General features: G+C 42.8%; 1 protein-coding gene across 1 annotated transcript in view; it reads left to right on the forward strand.

The window, feature by feature from the left end:
• Nucleotides 1-7685: 7685 nt before the first annotated feature.
• Nucleotides 7686-25225, forward strand: part of ZNF407 (zinc finger protein 407) — a 342653-nt gene continuing 325113 nt past the window's right edge. Inside the window, exon 1 of the mRNA XM_074146539.1 lies at nt 7686-7763. The gene's annotated coding sequence lies outside the window, so the exon portion shown is untranslated. The remainder of the gene's footprint in view (nt 7764-25225) is intronic.

Genomic DNA, 25225 nt, shown 5'->3' on the forward strand with positions numbered 1-25225 from the left:
CCTCCCGTGCATCACTGCCTTCCTGACAAGACAGCAAACTCCACAGGCAGGGTTACCATCATCAATTTGGCAGCAGCCCTGACATTCCAGTGAACACTTCAAATGATGAGAGTTTCATTTAATCACAGTGGAAGGACCAGTAAGATCTGGCAAGTACATCCTTTCTTTCTCAAACCATTTTTTTTTAGGGTTCTGGATACCAAAAGTTAGTTATAAATTCCACTTTTTATTGAAAAGCAGTGGGACGAAAGAAAATGCATTTTAAGCAAAACCATGATGAAGAGATGTTGTGTTATCTTCCCTACTGGTGAACAAGGCAGCAATGACAGCCTATGGTGCCTTTGCCAAGTCACCACCGTAATGTGCACACAGAAAAAAAAACAATCTTCTCCTGCAATTCTCTCCAGGTGGTGGTATAGCTTAAAATGCAATTTTCTGAATAGAACAGCCTGAAGGCTTAAAAGACAGAGTCCATGGGTCAAAAATCCACTTGTCTGACTCAAGTAACCTCAGCATTTGGCAGCAGGGGAAAAAAATTAAGAGATCTGATTCACTGGTACACTCATATTGATGTTTGTATCTAGAAAGCCATACACACAGAAATGTGATGTCACTCCTTTGCATGTTTTGTATTGTGCATGCAGAAATTGCAATTGTTTGTGCTTATATGCAATTGCTTTATATGACCATTTATTACTATTTATTTTTGTGATAGTGACTACTGTGATATTGCGGAGACAGCTGGTTCCAGACTTTTACATATCTTAATTGTTACAAACTTCTCTTACCACTTCTCAGCTGTGCTGTAACCTGGCTTTAGAGAAACATAATTCAAGATTATTCTGACTAAATAAAAATTAATCAAATTAATATCTGATTAAAGAGACCCGTCTGACTCCAACTGCCTCTGTGACGACACCTCTCAGTGCACATGTGGATCTCCATGGCTCCTGTGCTTCTGTGTGCAGGCTTCAGGGATCTGTTCCGTGGATAGTTGCAGGATCAGCACTTTAAAGATAAATACACTCTAGTGGTATCTTCTTAAGCTGTCAGCCCAAACTTCATACCATCAGATCACAATTTTGATAGAAAAAAAAAAAACCAAACTTGAAAAGTCAGTGTAAACATTGCCATTGCTTTGCAATAGGAAAGTTCTTTTTAGATACAATTATAACTTCAGTTCTCCAAATATAAAAGCAGAAAAGATAAAAATTAAGCCTGTAGAATCATAGAATCATCTGGGCCGGAAGGAACCTTCAAAGGTCATCTAGTCCAACTCCCCCTGCAGTCAGCGAGGACACCCCCAACTAGACCAGGTTGCCCAGGGCCTCGTCGAGCCTTACCTTGAATGTCTCCAGGGAAGGGCCCTCAACTACCTCCCTTGGCAACTTATTCCAGTGCTCCACCACCCTCATGGTAAAGAACTTATTCCTAAAGTCTAATCTAAATCTGCTTTTTTCCAGTTTAAAGCCATTACCCCTTGTTCTGTCATTGCCGGCCTTTGTAAACAGACTGTCTCCAGCCTTCCTGTAGGCCCCCCTCAGGTACTGGAAGGTTGCTATTAGGTCTCCCCAGAGCCTCCTCTTCTCCAGGCTGAACAACCCCAGCTCCCTCAGCCTGTCCTCGTAGCAGAGGTGCTCCAACCCCCTGATCATTTTCGTGGCCCTCCTCTGGACCCTCTCTATCAGGTCCATGTCCTTCTTATATTAAGGGCTCCAGACCTGCACACAGTGCTCCAGGTGAGGTCTCACCAGAGCAGAGTAAAGTGGCAGAATCACCTCTCTGGATCTGCTGGCAACACATCTCTTGATGCAGCCCAGGATGTGATTGGCCTTCCGGGCTGCAAGTGCACATTGCCTGCTCATGTCCAGCTTTTCATCCATCAGCACCCCCAAGTCCCTTTCCTCAGGGCTGCTTTCTAATACCTCATCCCTCAGTCTGTATTTATACTGAGGATTGTTTCTTCCCAGGTGCATAACTCTGCACTTGCTCTTGTTGAACCTCATGAGGTTTATTTGAGCCCACCTCTCCAGCCTGTCCAGGTCCCTCTGGATGACATCCTGTCCCTCTGGTGTAATGACAACACCACACAGCTTGGTGTCATCCGCAAACTTGCTGATGGTGGACTCCATCCCTCTGTCTATATCGTTGATTAAAATGTTGAACAGTACCGGTCCCAGCACAGACCCTTGAGGGACACCACTTGTCACTGCTCTCCATCTGGACTTAAAGCCATTGAGCACTACCCTCTGGATGTGACCATCCAGCCAATTCCTTATCCACTGAACCGTCTACCCACCAAATCCGTATTTCTCCAGTTTGGCGAGCAGGATGTTATGGGGGACCATGTCAAAGGCCTTACAGAAGTCCAGATAGATCACATCCATAGGTCGTCCCTTATCTAGTGACATAGTCACTCCATCATAGAAGGCCACTAGGTTAGTCAGGCAGGACCTGCCCCTAGTAAAGCCATGTTGGCTGTCCTGAATCATCCCCATCCTCCATGTGCCCAAGCATGGTGTCCAGAAGGATCTGCTCCATGATCTTCCCAGGCACAGAGGTGAGGCTGACAGGTCGGTAGTTCCCAGGGTCCTCCTTTCTTCCCTTTTTAAAAATGGGTGTGATGTTTCCTTTCTTCCAGTCTGCAGGGACTTCACCTGACTGCCATGACTTTTCAAATATCATGGAAAGTGGCTTTGCAACTTCATCAGCCAGTTCCTTCAGGACTCTGGGATGTATTTCATCAGGTCCCATGGACTTGTATATCTTCAGATTCCTTAGGTGATCACGTACCATGTCTTCAGTTATAGTGGGATGGACTTTGTCACCTGGGTCTTCAACTTGTGGGCCATCAACACAAGAGCTAGGAGGAGAGGGGTTGACAGTGCAGACTGAGGCAAAAAAGTTACTGAGAACTTCTGCCTTCTCCTCCTCCTTTGATACAAGTTCCCCACTGCTGCTCATTAGGGGGGGTACGTTTTCTTTAACCTTCCTTTTCTGGTTAATGTACCTGTAGAAGCCTTTCTTGTTCTTCTTTACGTCCCTTGCCAAGTCCAATTCTAGCTGTGCCTTGGCCTTCCTGACCTCATCCCTACACAGCCGGGCAACGTCCCTATACTCTTCCCAGGATGCCTGTCCCTTCTTCTATTTCCTGCGTAGCCCCATCTTGCCCCTTAGTTTGACCAGCAGGTCCCAGCTCAACACTGGTGGTCTCTTGCCCTCCTTGCCCAATTTCCTACATGTTGGGATTGAGATCTTTTGTGCTCTATAGAGAGCATCCTTAAAGATCTGCCAGCTTTAATTTTTTAGAAATTCAGCTTCACTTCTTCTGAGGCTGACACTGTGCTCCTTCCATTTGGAAAAGAGGTTGGCACGATCCACCAAGGTGGAACAAGTCCAGTTGTTTCATTTCTTCAAGAGCTGAACAGAAAGCTTGTGATGTCACTGGCAACAGCAGCCCCTGATGATGTGTCTCGTGGGCCAAACGAAAGGATTTGCAGGCACTGATACTCTCTTTTGTCACAATTAGTAACTCTAGGTACTAGCCTTAGGATAAGGGAGAAGGGGAGGACACGGGGACTTCAAGTGTTACCCCTTTTTTTCAAATTATCGTAACTTCTGCACACACACACACAAACTTAAACTGCTACGAATAGTATTTTTCATTGAAAAAACTATTTTCTTCTCTTGAAGCTGCTTAAAAATTTCCTTTTTCTAGATTTTATAAAATAATACGATGCAAACATCCCTTCTAAGCATTCATTAAAGCCTGTGTGCGTTCTTTCTAATTTGTCTTGAACATTTATATTGCAGTTACAATAACAGGAAAAGTCGGGAAACCACACCATTTTTTTTAATCACATTTTCACTTGTTCGCATAAGGTTCTCTAGATGAAAACAGAAAAGTTTAACAAAGGCACCTAGCTGCAGGCGAGCGTTTTGTTTATGTGAAAATGGGTAAGTATTTGTACCTCAAACAAGTGACTCGGCACAGCTGGGCTGCAAACCCCCAGAGTAACATGAAGCGAGCGAGAAGCTGCAACCTTTAATGAAAGGGCGAGCGTGGGTGCGACCCTGCTGGCGTGTCACAGCAGGGAAGTGCGGTCCTGCCCTGACGCGGCCGCACCTCCTCTGGTTTCCAGAGCCAGCGTGGCCACTGGGTCACTGACCCACAGCAACGTCTGACAAACCGACACCAGGGCTGCCGGCACCTTGCCTCAGCTAAAGCACGACGCTGGCCCCTCTGGGAATCTCATGAGCTAGCCAGAAAGCTCCCTAGGTTCTCTTTTCCCCCAGGTCGCCTCTCTGCCAGCTCACTCGGGAATCAGTCACACCAGTGATCCCGCTGGAAGCGAGGGAGAGGGATCACATGACTATGGCAAATTGCATCAGCTTGACCAGCACGCGGCAGCAGGCCAGACTCGAATATTGCATTTTGCTCCCTAAATCGCACACCTAGACACTTCCAGCAGTTGTTACCCAAGCACCTTAAGGACTCTGAAGCACAGTGTTCTATTTTTCAAGGCCTATCTGTGATTTATTTTGGTTTTTTTGGTGCAACACAGTAATACATGATTCAGACTAGCGTGTCTATCTCATTAACTTACTATCACTTAAGGGAATAGCGAGGTCCTTTTGTGCAGTCACCAACAGAGATGAACTAAGATTTCACCCAAAAACTCATGCACTGAATTAAAAAAAAAAAAATTGAGAAAAACATTTAGTCCCACTTTTCAACTGCAAGAAAAGCCACCACTTGATAAGGCTTTTCAAATGTTTTTTCTATGGGGGAAAAAAAAATAGTTTGCATTAAAAAAAGGGAAGGTATACACACATATATAAGCATAGGTAATTGACATGAAAAAAGTTCCTGATGTTTACACCCTAATTATTCTGTTTCATGTTTTCTTACGGGTATAATTGCATTGTCAGAATAAAGATAGATGCCACTTTGCTTCAAAAACTTGCTGCTTTGGGTAAAAACAATAGTGGTTAAGAAACTCTTATGGACAATACTGTTAGTGACTTGACTGTCCCACAGACACTATGCAGTGTTCTTTGCAGGTAATGTCAGAGACGTTACCTACATGAGCATCGTCAAGTCACAGGGTTATTTTTCAAAAAAATTCGATGTGCAAAAATCCCCCGTAATTCAGAGTTGGCAAGTATGATCATCGTGACTGCCTTTATCACACTAAATGACTGATTCCTGGTTACGATAATCACAAAGCTGTGTGTGTTTCCTGTACATCAACAAATATAGAAAATTAAGTAGGAACGGCAGACAGACTTTTAAATTACACAGCTAAGGTAGGTGGCGGTACTACTCTTTAAATGAGCAACATTTCTAGTGAAATCAGTATTTTGGTGTGGAAGAAATGTAGCAACGGCAGAATCATCCCTAATGTGATATTCTGGTAGAAAATAAACACATTCTATGTTTACAATCTATTTATAAACGAACCTATTAACTAATTTACGCTTCACTAATTAAACACTGACTTATTTATTCAGTTTGCACTTTAATATATTTTAATCAGTATAAATATTTCAGAACAAAAAAAAAGCATTTAAATTTTCAGTGTGACTTTTAAAATTATGTACCAGAACATTAAATGTAGGCATGTCTGTAAACATTTAATAAATAGAGCCCAAAATTACCAAAATTAATTATTTTTGTTACAGATATAGTTTTTTTTTTATTAATAGTGATTTCGCCTTAATTCTTGCTTCTACTATGCCAATGGCTCCCTCTTCAGGCTATTCCTAAAAAATGTTGCCTCTTAATTTTCTGTTAGAAATATTTCAGTTTACAAAACTCCAGGTCTCATGATTGTGCCTCCTCCCCCAGTACGTTCCCTCTCAGTAAGCAGATGATGAAATAACTGATGGACCAGGCATACTGACCTGGATACTACAAATATTTAAGTACGGGTGTGACTTGAGGCCCAGACATACAAAAATTCTTAGAAGTATAAAGGGAATTTGTAAACTGCAGAGAAAGTGAGCTTGAGGGACATCAAATAGTTGTTTTACCTATTTTCCCATGCTGCAGAATATCAAGAACGATTAGACTGTTCTTAATTAGATCATTCTTAAAACTGCCAATGGTTTGTTGTGTCTCGATAGGCTACTGAAGTTCTTAAATGTCCTTATAAAGGTAACTATGACAAAAGATAATTTCGCTAAAAATTAGGGAGTCTTCCTCTGGGTAGATTTGTTATTATACAGAGGACAATTAAAATATGTGCTGTAACGCTGAGGTACTGGACAGAAAAAGAGATATCCTTCTCTTAGCTATGTTCTGTGTGATACTTTTTTCCTACTGATACTCGTACGTTTTAAACTTTTTTCATTCATTTCAGTCTTTTCCAAGACTCTGGTCATTCATCTGTGTTCTCCATTTTCTTTTTATGGACAGATCAGGCTGTAGTGACTGCTCATCCTCAAACTATTCTTGCAGTTTTTACAACCCACTCCAGAATCAGCAATGCTGTGTCGTAAGGCTAACAGATTAACCAGTGACTAATTGGCTTAATGAAACTGTAAATTGTTAGGCCAAATTAGTTAAACCTGACTGTGCCTTATATACACTGTACAACTGGAAAAAGTCAGTGAACTCCAAACATGTTCACAATGATGTGTTCTCTCTTCCTGACACCTCTTCCCACCATCCCCGCCACGCAACAGCCTTGGAAGAATGCCAACTGCTGTTTAACTAAGATACTCTTACCTATCTACCAAAAAATACTGTGCAATAAGAATATAAATGGTAAGCCTGCATTTTCAAACTCATACCCAGCTGCGAAAAAGCAACTGCATTACACCAGAGATGTCAGAAGACTCTTTATATCACACTTCTTTAATCTTGGTATACTAACCACGTGACTTACTTTAAGAAAGGGGGAAAGAACATGAAGTGTTTAGTATTATGGTGTCTTCATGAGCTTACAAAACGCAAGATGTTTTACAAATTGCCTTCTTCCCCTCCCCCCAGCCTTATTCATCTGTCTCCCTCCTTAACTGCATCCTCTGAGAAATATTTTAAGTATAACTTAGAAACTGTATCACCGTCAGATGGTAACGTCAGTGAATGACTGCTGTGCGCTCTCTCATCTACTTAGTTCTTTCGCATTCCTTCCAAACACCCGTTCCAGGGATTCGTGACAATTCCCGCTGCACACCCCACGGTGAGTGAGACAAGTTTATCTCATGAACACCCCTGTATAACACAAACTTATAGTCATGGAATCCCGCGCCAGGAGCGGCCTTGGCAGAGGCCGCCCGTACACAAGCCTTTGCCAGGCACGAAAGAAGGTGGAGTTTTGAGCAGTTCGAAGGCCGCCCCTGCTGCCTTGTCCCGAAGCTGTGGCCTCGGCAGCGCGCACGCTCCTCGGGCAACCCCTCGGGGTCCGGGGCCCTTCCCAGCGAGGGAACCGGGCAGCTGCAGGAGAACACCGCTGCGCTCCAGAGCGCCAGCGCCTCCGCCAGGCCCGGGCAGGGGAAGATGGCGGCCACGCCCGCCCCGTGCGGCGGCCGTTGGGCGCAGCCCCTCGCGCCCGGCGGCGCCACCACGCGCGCCCGCTGGCCGCTCGAGCGGCGCCTCGCCGCCTCCCGCCCGCAATCACGTGAGGGGCCTCGCCCGCCCGCCTCCCCTCCTTCCCCGCGCCGCGCGCCTCGCAGTGACGCAAGACGCCGAATCTACGGCGCGCCACTTGTGACCAAGATCCTCACAAGCGGAGGCGGACGGCTCCCCCCGCCCGGTAAGCGCCGCCGGACGGGCCGCCGCCGCTTCGCCCCCCCGCTCGGCGGGGCGGGGCGGGCCGCCGCGGCGGGCCCCGGCGAGGGGGGTGGATGGGGCGGCGAGGCGGCGTCCAGCCGGCGTCTGGGTTGGCGTCTCCCCTCGGGCTTTTTGGGCCTCTGCGCTACCGTCGTTTTTTTTTCAGGTTCCCGGTGGGCGGGCGGCCAGCGGTGCTCCGCCTAGCCAATCCCGTCCATTGTCCCGCCCCCGCTGCCCGCCGAGTGGTCGGGCGGCCGAGGGCGGGAAGAACGCCCCGCGGTCCCATTGGTTGCCTCAGTGGCTGGGGCTGCGGCGCTTCCCTTCCGCTGTGCCGCAGGCGGCTGGCGGGGGAAGGGGGGAGAGGAGAGTGGCGGGGGGAACCGGAGGGGTGGCGGGGGGGACCGGGCGGGGCGGAGGCGCGCACCCTGGCCGGCTGCGTTGCGGCTCCGGCGGGCTGTGGGAGCTGCCGCCCCCCTCTCCAGGTTCGCTGTGGTCATTGCGCATGCGCGGGCCGTGAGGCCGGGCGGGGCTGGGGCGGCTGCCGCTCCCGGCACGTCCTTTAGCGGGTGACAAAATGAGGGGACACCGGCGGGGGCTGCTGGCGGCGTCGGCTGGCTGCCCCAACGGGGACGGTACCGGTCCGCGCCATCGCCGTCAGTACGGAGTCTGCGCAGGCGCGGCGGGGCCGGGGGGAGCTGGGGCTCCTCCACCCCCGGCCCAGTTCCTAGCTGAGCTGCGGTGCGGTTGGGTTACGGTGCCGTACCCCGCCGGGGCCGTGGCTTGGTTTGACCACCGCGCAGGCAGGAAGACGTGACTTCTGGCGTGGGTTCTGTTCTTCCTCGAGTGCTTTTTTGCTGCTCAAAACCCCACTTTTCCTTACTTTCACCTCCTTTCTCCAAGGTCGTTTTAGCTCAAGTGTGGATGAGGATGAGAAGTGGTGCAGCTGTCAGTGAGTGACAAGGTGTATGACTCCTGGAGCTTTGTAGGTGGTTCTTAAAAGTGGTAAATGGCCAGTTGTAGCCATTCCCCCCTTATTCTGCTTAATTCATGGAGCAGAGCAGCCTCTGAGTCATAATCACTTTCTGCACTCTCACGACCTTGTGATTTTCCAAAACCAACAGCTTGGTTTTGTTGTCTCTAGGGAGTTAACGGGCTTTCAGGGGACTTGCCAGATTGCACTCAGGAAAGTGAGTTCTCATAAATAGCCACAACGATGATCAGAGGACTGGAGCACCTCCTATGAAGACAGGATGAGAGAGATTGGGCTGTTCAGTCTGGAGAAGAGAAGGCTCTGGGAAGACCTTATAGCAGCATTCCAGTACTTAAAGGGAGCCTACAGGAAAGATGGAGAGGGACTCTTTTATCAGGGAGCGTAGCGATAGGATGAGGGGTAATGGTTTTAAACTGAAAGGGGGTAGAATTAGATTAGATACCAGGAAGAAATTATTTACTCTGAGGGTATTGAGACAATGGAACAGGTTGCCCAGAGAAGCTGTGGGTGCCGCATCCCTGGAGATGTTCAAGGCCAGGCTGGATGGGGCTTTGAGCAACCTGGTCTAGTGGGAGGCATCCCTGCCCATGGCAGGGGGCTTGGAACTAGATGATCTTTAAGGTCCCTTCCAACTCTAACCATTCCATCAATGTAATATGTTTCTAAAGAGGTGTGCATCTTCACTGGAAAAGGTCATTAAACCAAAACTAACTGGTTTAGGTGGATTTTTGAGGGATAGGTTATAATTTTGTTTAATTTGACTTGTTACGACAGGTTTCCTGTTGCTCCTTCAAATAATTAATGTGGCCTGTGAACTGCAATGTTCATCTTAAATGTAGTGCTAGTTAAGGGGAAAGAAAAGGAAAAAGCATTTAATTTACCATCTGTATGCTTTTGCTACTGGTGATCTCAGAATTTGCATAGTTGTAGTTTTAATTTGTTTTCCTGTACCCTCTTTTCTTTGTGTGGTTGTCCTGATGCACACTTGCAAGACCTTGGGTTTGTCATATATTCACGTTCATCTATATCATAGTAAGCATGATGGTAACACCTAGGGAGTAGTAAATAATGGGAATCCACAAGTGCAAGGGTAATAGTGGCAGGAATGATTTGCTGGTGGTGCAAAACAACAATAGCCTAACGTGTAATTTAAACATTGGGTGTAATTTGCTGTGATTCTTACCTTAATAATCTAAAGGTGTGGCCTGTGAAGGCTGTAAATTTTCTTTTTCCATTCCTATATCAGAACGTGAGTAATCAAGATGTTTGCATGAGGCTGGAGCTTTGAATGTTGGGATCTATATTTTCCCCAGGTCACACCTATCCATGAAAGATGAAGACAATTACAGGCTTTGGTTTGGTCTCTCCTGCAGTCTCTTAGACTATTCACGGCAAGTTACATTCATCATAGAAGTAACATTACAGTCATTCCACCCTTATTTCATAAATTATTTCAGCATGGACATATAATCAGATTGTAGCTTTTATATATAAAATATGGAGCCTAGCAGTAATTGTATAATCCATACATTTTAAAAAAGTCAAATGCACTGATGTGACAGCATGATGATGGACTGTGGCTTCTTCAGTATGTTCAAACTTGTCAGTTTTATTAGCATTTTGGGAAATGTAATTCAAACGATCTGAGTTAAAAACATTGAGTCAATCCTTTACTATCATTTTTCTGTAGGAACTATTGTATAGTAACAGCATCAAAAATCTCTAATTTATTTGCACGAAAGTTTTCTTTGTTAGAAACTTTTTTAGAACTTAAGCTGTGTTGTTTCCTTTTACAGAAAAATGTTACTTGGAGAGAATGTGTGTGAAGCAGACGTCAGTCACAATAGTCCATTAAAACCAACCTTTTGTAATGAAGAACAACGTTTTTGTGTTAGTGTTGGACGACATTAAGAAAAACATAGCTTAGCTTTGCCCAGTTGTTTTTTTATCTTTTGAATGTATGGTTGTGGTTTTGTGCATGAGCTAAAATATACAGGCAGGTTGGCATATGAAATGGGGTTGAACTGGAATTGTTGAGCAGCTCCTATGTTTGAATTTCCTAAAATGGTTTAGAATTCAAATGTTCTCTTTTTTGGGGAAACAAGAAGGCTGCACTGGATGGACGATCCATCACTCAAATAAAAACATTGGTTTAAGATATGTCTGGTCTAGTCATTCATTTAAATTAACGCTGCAGTATTACGGTGCATGTCAAAATCACTGTTCACTTTTTAGATTGCACATCCTGGAGTATAGGTTATTCTTTTGAAGTGAGCACATCACCAAAAATAGGGCGGGTGGGTGGGGGGGGGAGTGGTTGGGAGGGCAAAATGACATGATTCAACAGATGTAGTGGCTGCTATCCTGTCAGTGACTGGTTTTTTTACGAGGGTTGTGGTGGCAGTGAAGGAGTCACCACTCGGGAGCTAGGCGTTGGGCATAGCGGTCTCTGTTCTGTACTTTCATTTTGACAGATTAATAGTCAGCAGCCGGCCAGCGGAGCAGTCTTGGCTATGCTTCTACCCCAGAAAGGTATTATTTTGTGTTGGCCTTGCCAGCTCGGGGCAGCGCAGCCGGTTACGGCTGCATGCAGTGCCTGGCCAGCGGCAGCGCAGGCGTGGGAGCTCCCCCAGGAACCTGCTGGAGTGGAATGAGCAGAACAAACAACAGCAGTTCTTGATGGACGCAACTGCATGTAGGAAATGAGCAGCACATCACCTCCCAGGTGATGCTTAGTGCTAATGAGAGGCGTAGGATTAACCGTGGAAGTCTTGGAGGGAATGGATTAGGAGTAGGGCCGCATGGGAGATGGCATTGCAAACTGCTTGAATGTTGCTTGGCCCAGCGTGTCAAAAGTTCTCGTGAGAAGAAAAAAGTTCTCATTCTCTCTGACAACATTAGAGTGGCTTAATCTTTGGTCTGTCTGCCTTTGCAGCGATCGTTTTTACAGCATTACACAAAAGTGTAGGGAAGTTTTAGTGAAATACACCTATACCTACTTTTCTTCTAAACTGGGTACTTTTTTTCACTTTTGTCGTTTTGACCTGTGCTAAGATACAAGCTCAAAGTGCTCATTAGCCCATGTGTATAAAACCAGTGATGAAGCAAAAAATGTAAAGATGTTGTTCTGTAATCTGTAATTTCTTACCTGTAGAAATTCCAAAGGTGTCTTCTGCTTCACAGCAGAACCGTACCCACTTTGCTGCTCTGCAGTTGCGAATTCTGGTGATCCTGTTTCTGCTTCTGCCATCGAAGGGTCTGTGGTTACACAAGAGTCTATAGCCCATTCTAGGTGTTTATGTTAAATATACACAGAAATGTTCTTATTTTACTAATTTCATGTGAGGATGAGAGAAGGCTGTCCCCCAAACTTCTAAAATGGCAGCAATCTATAGCTTTAGAACAGAATGAAGTCTAGTTACCTTATTTCCTCAGTCTGAAAAGGAAAATTACACTGTGCTGGCTGATTCACATGCTTCTTTACAAAGAAAGAGCCCAAGTGCCATTTAGAAACAGCCAGTAATGATGTTCCAAAAGTAAAATGCTTGTTTGCATGACTCATGACTGCTTTCCAGTCCTGCATTAGCAGAGTTGTTGATTGCTGGTTTTTTGCTTTGTTTTCTTTTGTTTATTTGTTCTGCAGCAGGCTGACCTTTCTTCTGAGTAGTCTGGCCTACTGCTGAACTACTGTCTGTAACATTATGGGTTATATTTAACTGGGCTGGAAGGCTGTGAATGTTCTTATTTTCCTTTGGTCCTTAGAGGTACAGGCATAAATTTTAATTGCCTCTGTCCTTCTGAGTCTAAAAATACAAGCTGTTATATGTGTGTGTGTGGCATATGCAATGGCCAAGGAGGAGGCATGCAGAGTAGTTAGGGTATGCAGTATTTCAATGTCTAGATCTGGATGTATATATCTCTATAGATTACTAGTTTGCTACAAACATATGTATAGAGATGCTTTTCTGTCTGGTATTTCTTTGTGTCATTGTATTTAAAAAGAAAGTTTCTTGCTGTCCTTAGCCCCATTTTTTGATATTTCAGAAGTCTCGTTCAAAATATAGGTACAAAGATTGTAAAAATACATATAAATGTTTGTTATGGTTTGAGAAACCCACAACAATTTATTGTAGTTCAGACAATTATTTTATCACGTGATGACCCCTCTCCAGCCAGGAAGGGGAATTGGGGAAAAACAAGGAAACACAAAGGTTGAAATATAAATACATTTAATAAGGTAAGACTAAATAATTAACATTAATAATACTAAAGAACCAGTATTGATCCTGATACCAATATAAAATACACAAGGATTACACTCAGCCAATTCTATCAGCAGGAAGCTGTGCACTCCCAGCACAGGACAGCAAATGTGGGACACTGCGAGTGCTACGGGATTGGGAGGAAGGGAAGTGCTCAGAGGTCTGATACCAGGGCAAGGAGTTCTCTGGGCCGCCACCATCAAGGAAGAGAGAGAGCACTTTTCAGCAAACTTTCTAATTTATATATTGAATGTGACGTTCATGGTATGAAATAATCCTGTTGGCAGCTTGGATCAAGCGCCTGGGTCTCGCTCCTCCTCATCCCTGCACCTGGCAAGGCTCGAAAACACTGAGACCTTGAAACCTGCATACCATAGCTGGCTAGAAAGTAAATATTTTCCTGAATTCATACACAAGAGTCTTCTAAAAGTACAGTTTCGCCAAGCATTAGAAGAGAAATTACTCCTCTGTTGCTCAAACTGGGACAATGTTAAAATTCACTGCAATTACAAGGTGTAACAAAACTCATTCAAATAGTAATAGTAAGTCATCATTTTATATAGAAATCATTGTGTCCTGTGATATTTTTAGGATAGAATCCATACAGTTATACGGTATACAAATATTTCTGTAGGAAACACAAATATTGGTATACAAATGCTGGTATACAAATATTCCAGCAAGAAGTTTGAAAAGTGTGGAGGTCCTGACAAGAATTCTAGTTTAAGCAAAGACAGAAACAAACTATTCTGGTGTCATTTGGATGACATTAAGAGCTCCACTATGGCTTTATGCTGTTGTACATGTGAGTTCTCTCTTAAGGCAGGTTTTCAAGATTGGGCTTTCTCTGGAAGAGCCGGTGGCCTGTGCCCATTTCCATTCGGTTGGTTAGTGGTTGGGTTTGTTTGCATTTGGTAAGGTAGTAGAACAGATTTGCTATAAATGTATGAGATGTCTACCCAGAGCTGGTTTTAAGACAAGCTTTAGCTGGAGGACACTTGCGTACTTGACCTGTACCCGTGGGATGTAGCATGTTGGCACGTCCCACTTGTGTGCTTAAGGGAAGAGTGTGAGCAAGGGTGTCTTAGCATTCCCGGTTCATGCGAGGAGGCATCAGGCTCACTGCTCATATGCTGCTGGGGGGGTTTGGTGCCTCTGGGAAGCATGGCGCTGGCTGTAAGGCGTGTGTGCTGTAGCCGAGGCGCACGCCTGCGGTGTGCCCAGAGCTATCTGGAAGGGCTGGGCTTCCTGCTTGCATTCTGCAGCCACACGGGAAGTCCCACATGGTCAAAAACCGTCAGATTTTCTGGCAAGTGGGGTGCAGGCAGTAAACTCAAGACTTCCGAGGAGCATGTCTTGATGTTCACGTGATGTCCAGCATACATGCCCATCTTTCTGCCCAAGAACCATGGCATAGCAATATGGCACACTTGCATTTTGCAATCCCATGGTCTGTTAGTAAGGAGAAAGAAATGCCTGTTGCGTGCTTGTCTTCTATTGAATGTTTAAGTGAAATCATATGTTATATTTAAGTTGGATTGTTCCAAGTACTTGGGAAAAGGATAGCAAACTCCAGAAATTCAATGATAGCAAAATATTGCTCGCTCCTAGTTCCTTGCTTTGTCATGCATCTTCTGCAGGGCTGTATTGACGTTGGATTTGGGACATTGGATATGCAGCAAGGACAGCAATGATCCTTGTGTTTTGTTTTCTGTTTGATTTTTTACTTTTGTCGTCTTCACTTCCCATTTTCAATGCCAGTGAAGTAAAGGCTGTTTCTTTTCATGCTCCCCATGTGAGGCAAACCTAGATTTATCTTACTCTTTAAAGGGAAGGGGGTTCTCGCCTTCTGTCATATGAATTGTTAATAGGATATACATTTTGAAAAGTCAAAATGGAAAAATAAAAAAATCTAAAAGCACTCATAAGCTGCAGCTTGTTTGTTTGTTTTGGCAGCTGCAGAATAAAGTGCAATGAATACTAAAAATTACCAGTTTAGCATCTGTATCCTTTACTGGGCACAGCCTGATTGTTATAAGTCAGAGCTAATTTTTTTTGGATTGGATCCAGTACTAGCATAATATCTAAGTTCAAAGATATAGTACATAAAAATGTTTTCTGGATGTTGTCTTCAAAATCTGCCAAGTTCTTTTCTGTTGTTTTCAGTTTTATTGGTACAACAATGGAATGATTTGAATTGCATTTGTTTTTTTTCTTCCTGTTGTTCGCATTTTCATTTTAAATTATTTACAAGTCTGAGGCTTGGAGATGAGAGCCTAATGAATGCTTTTAAAAATAAAACCTTCTTTAAGCACGTTATGCTTCATGTTTTGAATTTATAACCCAATCTTAATGAATCGTTTCCTAGTTTCTCTCATCTTAGAATTTATGAGCTGTCCTATTTACAAGTTTTACCTATACAATGGAAAGATAATTCCTGTTTACCTTAAATGAAAAGAACTGTTCTTGTTAACAAGCTTAAACTGCTAATTAGGGGTAGTATGGCAATAAATACTATGTCAAACCTTTTAGCAACGTGAAGATGCACTATTTAGTTTTTGGGCCTTTTCCTGTGCATTCCATGTAAGAAGACAGTGTGTTGTGGTTTTTTGGTATCTCATATATGTATCAGGTTAATAAAAAGTATTTTAGGGAAAAAACAGTGGCCTATAGGTCCTTACAGGAAGCAGATTCACTTCAGTTCTACATTTAGGGCAATATGTTGGTGCCCACATACTATAATGTTGCCATAAGCATTGTTATTGCAAGGCTTCAGGCAGATGGCAGACGTGAAAGAACCCTGATGACTTCATGTAGATGTGTATGTGGTGCGTTGTTAGCAGTTAAGTTATTCTGCTGAAAAAAAAAGTAGGACTAGCAGTAGTTGCTTTGTTTTGAGCATACATTAATGTAATTTAATCAGGAAGGAAAGAAAACCTGGAACTAGAATTTGATGTCATTTACCTGATATGAATTGGAATATCTCCATTTAGTTTAACAGAATTTTTTCAATTTGTGTCAAAATGATCAAAATCAGAACCTGACACAAGCTATCCATCTCATAATTTGTGCATACAAAAACAAAGAAATAAAATTGGATTTTTTTAAATCTAAATCTTACCCAAAAAACCAGAGATTGTTTTTTGAGCAGAGGTTTTGTAGTACAGTGTTACTTGTTGGTACCAGGAACCTTGCAGATAAATTGTATGAAGAAACATTTTTTTAAAGTTATTTCTGATGAGACTTTAATTGTCAAAGCTACAGACTTGTAAATTTGGGAGCGATTCTAAGTCTAGGTCACTTGAAAATTCTTGACAAGTATTTTCTTTGACTTCTTTGTGTGTGTGTCTGATGATATCTGTAGAAGGTTGTATGTAGGCTTTGTTCCTGTCTGATTTTCTTTGTGTTGCCCAAGGAGTTTGCAATAGGGATGGCAACCTGAGAAGGGAAGGAGAGGAAGAGACTGAAGAGAAAGGTGACGTAGGTCTGATGTCGTAGGCATCCTTCCTGCTGCTCCGAAGCCGACATCTGATGAGATGTAAGGAGCTCCTCTCAAAACTGAGGAATCATCCTTGAGTATGAGGTTATTAGGTACAGTAGGCAGTTCTTCAGAGGAGACAAGTAAAAGCCTGGCAATGCATTTTTCCCAGCTCTCTTTGGGCTACTCAGGTTCTGTTTCCAGGTTAAAAACCCTTTGCAGGTGGAGGGTGACTTGCAGGGATACCTGTCCTTTTTCTTTGTTCACGTCATCCTGATTTTTGACGTTGCTGGTATCAATGGTATTTTGGGTTACAGTGTTAAATAAACTTTTTTTTTTGTCAGAGAATGGGTACCTTTGTATTTTGGATGCGAAGGGCAATTACCATATCAGTGGGTAGATTTCTAAGGAGGCGGCATGCAGGCAGAGGTAATGCATTACACCAACTACTATAGATGGAGTAGTAGGTAAGCTTTCAGGCACACAAGCCTGGCTTCAAATCTGCTGCTAATATCAAGATAGTTAAAATATACTTTAAATGAAAACCAAGTTAATCTACTGAAGTTTATACTTAAATGCTGTATGGAAGTGCAGAAGTGTAAGGAGTATGTCTTTTCTTGCGGTCAAGTAATATTTGTACATTTGTTATAAGTACTCAAAGGTCATTAGACTTTTAATTACAGAGTTTTGGATGACACCTTATCTAACTGGCAGTGCTGACAAAACTTCAGTTGACACCACTGTGTCCATGGCTTCATTTAGATTTTATTTTTTAATTATTTTTCATCCTTGTAAATTATGTTTCTAAGCTCAATGGCATCTGTTTTGAGAGAGGAGAAATACTTCATGTGATATTTAAATTGTGTTTGAATAAACCACCTGGAAAGCGCAGAGAATAAGAACGGTATTCCCTAAAATAAAATTGCAGTAGGAATTTTGCTTCGTAAAAGACGATGTTCATAGTGCTGGAATTGTCTAAACCATCAGAATTGCCAAGCATAAGTAATTACATAATTTCACACTTTCTAGTGAAGACAGACCTTGATTAAGTTGACAGCCTGAGAGAGTCCGCTCTTTGACAGTGATGTCTGTATTCCCTAAATTTGTAGACTGCCTCTAGGAAAACAAGATTGAGCTTTAAACCTTGTACTTTGAATGAGAACCCTTATTGACAAATGGAGAATATTCTTTTTCTTAAAAAAGTTTTCATACTTTAAGTGCACAGATATTTCAGCTTTTCCACTTTCAGCTAGCGTAGATTTTGCTGATACCAGGTCTTCGCGCTGTCTTGGTCCTCACTGTCTTTCAGTATGTTTGATATTCATATTTCTTTTTTATTCCTTCTTCCTTGCTGTGCTTTTTTTCTTCCTTTTCTTAAACAAATAGATAATATGGTAATACGAACTCTAATAGGAAAAAGGCATTGTTTAACTCAGTTGGGGTACTACTAATCCAGTCACCAAATGTAACCATAACACAGCATGCATTTTAATTATTAAATATAATGGAAACTTTGCATTTTAAATCTAGAGCTATAAACCACTTGTTTGAAAATGCACAGTTCAGCACTATGATTTTAGCTTGCAGTGAATTACAGGGCAGTATTCTTTGATCAGTTATTACAAGTTGAAGATTAGTAGCATTCAGTGCTCGTGTTAATTTTGGGAATACATATAGGAGTCACTGCAGGTCAAACTGAAGCTCAGTCCTGTATATTTTTAATGATTTAGTCCATTGGCTGGATAAAGCAATGTAAAAAGGTATAGATAATAGAGTCATGCCAGTCGTTCCAAATAAGTGTAATTTAAAGGAACATTTTCCAAGGCTAGTACTCCCCCAAATTTCAGTACTTTGTGAAATATGCTTTATTATTAAATGCTATATTTTTGAGGTTTTTCTTTTAGATACTTATTTGTTTGAACAGTTCTACAAAGTGCTCCTGGTGCACTTCTGATGTCTTTCCACTAAGTAACAGCTGAATGGTAGAACAACTAGTATGTGTTTGCTTATGTTTGGTCAATACCTGTTTTTGTAATGAATACATTTTTATCATAAATAAATATAGTGAATTATAATAGAAAATATTAGTGTCTGTGTATTTTTTAACATAAAAAATAAAAATAGGCTTTGAGTGAATGTGGATTTTACTGAATTGTCATGAAAACTTACTGATCCCAGCAGGAGATGTGCAGGCTTGAAGCTTTGCTCTGTTTTCAGAAGTGGGGGACATCACGTTATTACTGAGCTGCTCCAATAGGTTTGGTGGTGAGGGCTTTGCTTAGGTGCCTGCTTCAGGATGCTGGGACAAAAATGGCGTGTGTAGGTGCAAGAACAAGGTTCTCCAGATACGGGAGAGGTAAACAGTGCGGTAGCAGCCTAGCAGAGCCAATGTTTTCTTCCCTTTGTCCAGGTTTCTAGGCCCAACAACTCCCCTTTTCTGGGTTCAGGACTTGTGCTCCCTTCCTTTCTCCTCTAGCTGAGGAGGCTCTCCCCCATGGGTGGAGCAGGAGCTGTTTTTTCTCTTCTCTCTCTGTATGGTATGTGAGGTGCCGGTGCCTAACCCAGGACTCCAGATCTCACTTTCTGTTCCAGGCATTTTAAAGCTTTGCATTGAGCAGTTCAGCAGTGTCTGACATCCCTGGTGGATACAGGCTTAAGTAATTTGGGGCTGTTGAATATTTGGAATTGAATGCAGATTTTTGTTCCATAGGGCCAACTGAACCCTTAGAGCACCCTTGTCGACTGGTTCAGCCTCCTCTTTTCCTTCATCTTTGTTCTTTTGGTGATCTGGCATAAACTCCATAAACCGGTACCTGATTTTACAAGTGCAGCCTTTGCTGTTGAGTCTGGTTGTTTTAAGGATATGTTTGTCATTGAGCTCCAACTTTCTCATTCTTTCTCTTGCTCCTCACTATTCATCTCTATTGCAAATCAAATTATGATATCAAAATAGCTATGATATCAATGCCTACTAGATCCTTAAAATTTTTACCTTGTAGTTCTTTTTGGTCATGTACCTTTTTGAGTGTGTGGCAGGAGGATGTGTAGGTAATATCTTTCTACTGCCTTTTTTTTGTTTATGCATACTTTGGAAATATCCTCTGCTGTCTGTATGTGCCAGATTAATTTAGATCATCATGTGAAGGCTATTTTTTTAACCATGACCATCTCCAAACCTGAATTGCTGTATAGACCCAATGAATCTGTAAACATTATTCATATGTGTTCTGGGGATGACTTGCAAACTATGTATGGCCTAATGGACTGCGGTTAAAGAATTGCTAAGAGAGAGCCTTTTCTGATGAATAAAGTTAGTTACAGACTAAATAAAGGTTACATTTGAACCCAGGGCCTTGGTTTCCTCTAAAGGCAGGAGTGCAGCATCGCCTGGGGTGGCCGTGAGCATCTCTGGACTTGGTCTTTGCCAGCTTCCCTTGTGCCCCTGGGACAGTGACTGCAAGTGGCTCCCCCGTGTAGCTTTCTTGCTGCTCCTGCCCACTTGACCAACTCACCAGCTGCATTGTGAGAACCAAGGCAGGGTATTGCTCCCTTGCTGTGTTTTTCTATTCCTTTCAGACTGTAAAATGAGGACTCTGGAAATGAAGGTACATTTTGCTTTTGTGCTTTTTGTTGTGCTCTAGGGGAAAGCTGAAAATAAGATACTGGTAGTAGGAGATAGCCTAGGTTGTAACCTACACCTTAAGGTCATAGGTTTCTTGTCTCCTGTTTCTGTATTTCATGCTTCATTTTGGAATCTACCTCCTTATGTAAGAATTGTTTTCCATGCTGTATTAAATAAACCCCTTTTTATACCCTTCAATCCTTTGGTTTCCGTGAACTTCTGATGTTTTTTTGGCTGCCTTTATCTTTGTATTGCAATTTTCATCGCACTATATGTTGTATGGTCTCCAGTTCCTGAATTCTTGGGTCTTTTAATTGGGAGAAGCCCTTTTTTTACGTGCTATTTCATCTATTGTTGACTTACAAGATGTGATGGTTTGTTTTGTCTTTTCTCCGAAGCAGATGATTTTAATGCTTCTTGCATTCTCACTCCTTTTCAGTGCATCCAGTTCCCAGTTGTACAGAGATGACTCCAGGAGACAGCAGGAGGACAGGGAGGTTTTCCTGCCCAGCCTGTCAGCCTGGCCTGGCCCAGGTCAGCAGCAGCTGGAGGTCAGTAGCTGGCACCCATCCGCCTAGGGGCTGAGGTGCAGCCAGCTGACCATCTCCCGCTGGTTCCTTGGGGTGGAAGATGGGTCTGAATTACAGTAGATGGCCCTTATTTTACTGGTTGAAATTGCTAAGCATTAAAGTTTTTAGTCTAATTGCTTTTCTCCTCTTCTCTCACGTCCTTTCTTGCCTTCCTCTTGGAACAGATTTTTTATTATTTTTTTAAAATTTTTAAAAGGAAAAGTATACCAACTCTAAGTATGAAGTGAATTTTTACAGCCCAGTTATAAATTCCAAAAACTAGGGGGTTTATAATGGAAACGCTTAGGGGGGAGAGGGGAGGGCACGGTATAATACATATGTAACCTTTTTTCCCTCTCTTTAGTGAATAGACCGTTTAAACTAAATTAAGTAAAGGATATAAATTCTGTTGTTTCAGTTTTTAATATTTCATGACTGATTTTATAGATAAAAATTACATTTAACAATAAATATGAAGAAGAATTTATACAGCCTGTTCTAGTTTGATATGGAACAGCAAATCCCATTTCTCTGTAGCTGTAAAGAAAATTCATTATAATGTCTTTGGTTGTAAGAGATGGCTTCATTGTGATTAGTTACACTGATAATAAAACAACCTTTTTACAAAAGGCACAAGATACATGAGATCTCATGTGTCTGCCTTTTAATAGCATTGAATTTGTGCATTTGCTACCTTTATTCTGTAGTCCTTTTTTCATTTATAATTGGGCACTTTTAAAATCTACAAGTTATTAAAAATAGTCTAATATAACTTAATTTTTCTTTTGAAGCATTCTGAAGGAGGAGTTATTAACGCAGCTAAGCATTCTTAATTGTCGAGCTCTCAAAATAAAAAACCCCTAATTTTAATTACAAAAATGTGGTTTTATGTCATTTTGTTCAAATCTGAATAACAAGTTTTGGGGATAAAATAATGAAATCTGATTATCTGACATTGCTTTCTGAATCCTTTTTAAGCACCTGAAGAAATATCTTGACTTTCAAATGCCCTGTTCCCAGTGAATTCAGTTGGATTTAGACATATGTTGGTATTTGAGTCATTTAAAACGCAGGTAGTGGCATTAGGATGCCTACAAAGCAGTTGAGAGTACAAGTGTACACATTTTGGGGGGGGAGGGGAAGGATTTGGTGAGGAATTCATAGCTGTTAAAGTGGTATTTATTTATTTTTTCCATTTTACATGCATTTAAGAATACTTGCATCTCCTTAGCACAATAATGCAGAAGGAGTTTGATGAGAAAAGTATAATGGTTGTAATAAGAACCTTTGCATATTTATATTGGTGTGATTTGTGCTGTTACAGGGGTTTAACCAGTAAAATCTTCTGTATTGTTTAGTTTATAGAAATAATATCAGATATTAGATTCTTGAAAAATGGTGCATATGCAACAAAATAATATTTTAAATTGTAAACCAGAATTACACAGCTACTGTTGCAAGTGAATTCCTTTCTTGCTTTATGTGAAAAGCAAAAGAATTTGATGCTTTAGAATGAGGAAGGCTGCAGAGCTGACAAAACATAAGTTACTCTTAATTATCAAATATTTATGGAATTTACCGGAAAGTGGAGATCTGAATCATAGTGCTTGGAAAAAATAGGATGTAATGCTCGAGTCTTCTGGAAAATACAAGATGGAATAGCACACTTGACATTAGGTTTCACTGTAAAAGACATAAACCAACATTTTTGCTCCTGTTGTCTGTAAGCTTTAATTTTAGACTGTTGTCTCTTCTCCGTTGATGATTACAGCTAGGAAAAAAAGTCCTGTAGCACTTGTTAAAAGTGTTTTCCCAGGACGAATACCAGGAAAATGACTGTTGATGACTAAAACACAGGACTAAATATTCTTCTTACCACCTGAGAGAAAAACGGGCTACACCAGCACCCTTTGCTGTAGGACACAACCCGTTTGGCTGGCAGTTGGCTTTCCGTACCCACATCGCTCCATCAGAGGAATGAGCTGGGTCTGTGATTGGGGCTGCTGGGTCAGCTGAAAGCTGCCCTGTCTGGTGGGGAAAACTGACTTTGTGTCCTGTGATCAATCACCACGCGGGTCGCCCATAAGGGTGAGCTTCTGGCCCCTCAGGTCCTGGGGCCGTTTGAGCTGAGTGATCGCCTGCTTAGTAATATGTCAATTTTTTCTCCCAGGAAAGCATTGGAGCAGGTGTAATTTCTTACTCTAGCTTGGTCTCCGGGTACTTGCCAGTGCTTGCCACAGAGTATGTTTTCTGTGTTCATTAAAACCTATTGATCTCAGGAAAGTTTGTGGGATTGATTTTAACTCGGTGCTTTTCAGGGAATTAGTAGTATTTTTAGCAGTAACACTTTCCTAATGTGTTCCCGAGAGAGAGCGATGTATCGAGGAAATGCAGAGGCCACAGGCACAAGTTGCAGCCCTGACCCAACTCCTGAGGTCCCCTTGCCTGGGGAAGTGCTGTATGGTCCTGCTGCAACCTCCTGTGACACCAGGAGCTGTGTCTGGGAGTGGTCCGGTGGCATGCTGTGCTCCCTGCCCAGGAGGGATTTGGGGAGCAGGAGGCAATGGATGGGGCCACCAAGTTGACTGGTACATGTCTTCTCAGTCTACGGAGGAGGAGACTATGGTGCCACCCTGATCGTGCCAGCCACTGGCTCTGTGTGGCCGCTGGGCACTGGGCACTGAGGAGACTCACCTCACCTTGGGCTCTGTTGCTGATATTTCTCAGGGAGCTGTTTGATAGCGTGGGTGCCAACCAGAGATTCGAGTTTGTGATAAACCAACAACTGAAGGAAATGCTCTGTAGTCTTGTGTAGCTGTTAGATGGTGTGCTTCAAAATAATGAGAAGATTTTGCACACTAGATACCCAAGTAACAGAAAACTAGTAAGCAAGGTGCAGTTCTTAGGTATAACAAAATGAAGCTGCATAATTTTTGAAGGTATTAGGGAAGGGGTCAGGTCCCCAGGGCCACTGTTCCTGACGTTGCACTGCATGCGCCTTTCCTGCAGGAGAAATGAAATTTTTAATTACCAGGTGAGTCCTTGTTCGGGGATGCGCTTGAATACATGTGCCTCGTGTCAAGCCTAGGAGGAATCCTGCTGACGCTGTGCACATGCGTAGGCATATTGCTAGTTCTGGAAGACAGCTGAATTTCAGGGCCTGATTTAGGTAGGCACCAAATTTATTGCATTAAAACAAATAGACATGGGGGGAAATGGATACTTTTGATAAACAGTGGCATTTGAAGCCTTCATTGTAGTTGTTCCCTAAGTATCAGTACTCTGAATGCTTTAGACAAGAAGTAAATGGGGGTTTTATAGGTAATGGTGGTGTTGGCAAGGGGTTGTCCTTTCTCCTCCTCAGTTCCTTCCCTCCTTCAATTCTAGCTGGCTAGGATCCATCTCGGGGAGATGTTGTTTCACTGTATGGGCTGCAGTCCAAGATAGATGCTGTGGAGACATCCCCTGGTCCTTCTCTGCCTTTCCTATAGCACTGCCTCCTCCCTCATTCACCACTCTCCATCTGCTGGCCAAGAGTGCGTTTTGCCGAGAAGTGGGAGCCTACTTGGCTTTCAGCCTTTCTTCCATCATCTGCTGGACTGAAAGCACCTTTTGTAGCTACATGGTTTAGCTCTGGTGAAGGACTTGAGGGACGGGGAAGAGACTGCCATTGTGCCATAATAGTAGCTCTTGACTGGTATCGCAGGCACCACAGAAGTCACGAATAATTTTTGTATCATGGTATATTGCCAGTGCTTGGACTCAAAATGCCACTGTCACATCTGTACTCCTCCCATGGCTGTCTCGTATTGGTTTCCACTGTGACATGGACAGTGATGGAAATTAGAATAAAATTCAATGGTAACCCCCTGAACTGTTCAGAATGTGGAAGTATGTAGCTTTAAAAGGCGTTCAGTGACTTTAGCTGAAGCATGGGTTTGTTCACCTGAAAGCAAATAACAGTTATTATGGAGGAAGCCAATCTTTGCACAGCTATGCATGGTTTAAGTTTTAGTGATGATCATCTGAGGTTACCGGCGAAAAATAGCCCCTTGTGTGTTGTGGAGGAGATGGCGGCTCTATTGTGATTGCTTTCACCTATTGTGAGAAAGCATTAAGGAGAAAAGGTGTGATTTGATATGCAGCTTTTCCCCTGAGCATTAAGGGTTTATCCCCTCTATAGCTGAGAACTTTGTGCGGCTATCACCTTTTTATATTAATTTCTAATGGTGGTTGTTAATTTCTTTTTGTTAGAGATCTAGTGATACAAAGAAGTGAAGGCTGCTGCTTGCGCTTTGCTGGAGTGTGCTGGAGGACTAACGTGTTGTGGCAGGGATTTGGGGCAGCATCTATAGCACAGAGACTTTCCAAGTGCACCCCGGTGCCAGGCAGCCCCCTGCTTCCACTGGGCTTCTACCCCATGGCCCTCTGCCTTATTTAAGCAACCAAGCTGGAAAATAAAAGCTGAAAAGAAAGTCTGGGTTTCATACGTCTTATAGGATTAATACTTCCAGTGTGCTCAT

This window comes from Numenius arquata, chromosome 4, assembly GCF_964106895.1.
Source record: "Numenius arquata chromosome 4, bNumArq3.hap1.1, whole genome shotgun sequence".
Lineage (NCBI taxonomy): Eukaryota > Metazoa > Chordata > Aves > Charadriiformes > Scolopacidae > Numenius > Numenius arquata.